Below are 1,168 nucleotides of genomic sequence, written 5' to 3'. Positions count from 1 at the left end.
TTTGGGAACCGTCGGTCCAGGAATCGACACACAATACCACTGAAATGTGCCGGCGCCCCGTCATGCTGGAACCACATGCGTTGTCTTGTAGGGAGCGGGACGTCTTCCAGCAATTCTGGCCATGCTCTGGCGAGAAAATTCTAATAGTGCCTGCCATTTAATGGCCTAGGTAGCAGATACGGCCAAATTAAACAGTCCCCAACAACACCGACCCACACACTAACGAAGAACCGCACTTGATGAGCGCTAGTAACTGTGGCATGTGGGTTATCCTCACTCCAAACATGCGAATTGTCATGTTGAAGACTCCATCACGCCAGAACCTTGCTTCATCGGTAAACAACACAGAGGATGGAAATGTAGGATGCATTTCACACTGTTCCAGGTACCACTGCGAAAACTGTGCTCTGGTTGGATAATCAGCTGATTCCAGGTTGTGGACACGCTGTAAGTGAAATGGATGTAACAATTGCTCTCGAAGGACTGTTCTTACATTCGTCTGATTCGTTCGCATGTTACATGCAATTGCACGAGTGCTGATTGAAGGATCCCGCTCCACATGCTGCAAGACAGCTTCCTCAGCATTCTTACCGTGCAACGGCGTCCTTGTCCAGGTAATCTGCTAAATGACCCGATCTCAAGCAGACGTTGGTACACAGCAGCAAAAGTCGCATGATGCAGGATACGGCGATTAGGATATTGTTGTTGATAAACCCGCTGTGCAGCTCGTTCGTTGTGGTGCGCTACGTAGTACGCACCAACCATATCAGTGTACTCACTCCAGGTGTATCGCACCTGGACAGAGACAATGCACGACTACACTGGTGAACAGCAGTTGCCTACAACTGAAGAGCGTAATACGCCCTCTCACAATTGAAGATTGTAATACGGTCTGTAATAACTGACGAGCGTAATACGGCCTCCACAGGTTCAAATAATACTCATAGGAAAAAATGACATTAGGGAAAAATATTTGTTTTGATGTCCCCTACAACCTGACAGAGTTTGTCGGTTTAATTACTTTTCACCCTGTAGAATGGCCACCTGCTTGCACAGTGCCTTGTTGAAAACTTGGCTCCATGGTTTTGTGGGGTCTGTGCCACAGTCGAACCCTACTGTCACCTCTTACCAACTAAAACTGAGGCGCGCGAAGTGGTGGCGCGGTTTG

Source organism: Schistocerca nitens, chromosome 9 (genome assembly GCF_023898315.1).
Source record: "Schistocerca nitens isolate TAMUIC-IGC-003100 chromosome 9, iqSchNite1.1, whole genome shotgun sequence".
Taxonomy (NCBI): domain Eukaryota; kingdom Metazoa; phylum Arthropoda; class Insecta; order Orthoptera; family Acrididae; genus Schistocerca; species Schistocerca nitens.
The sequence above is the reverse complement of the archived record's forward strand: the minus strand, read 5'-3'. Positions refer to the sequence as shown.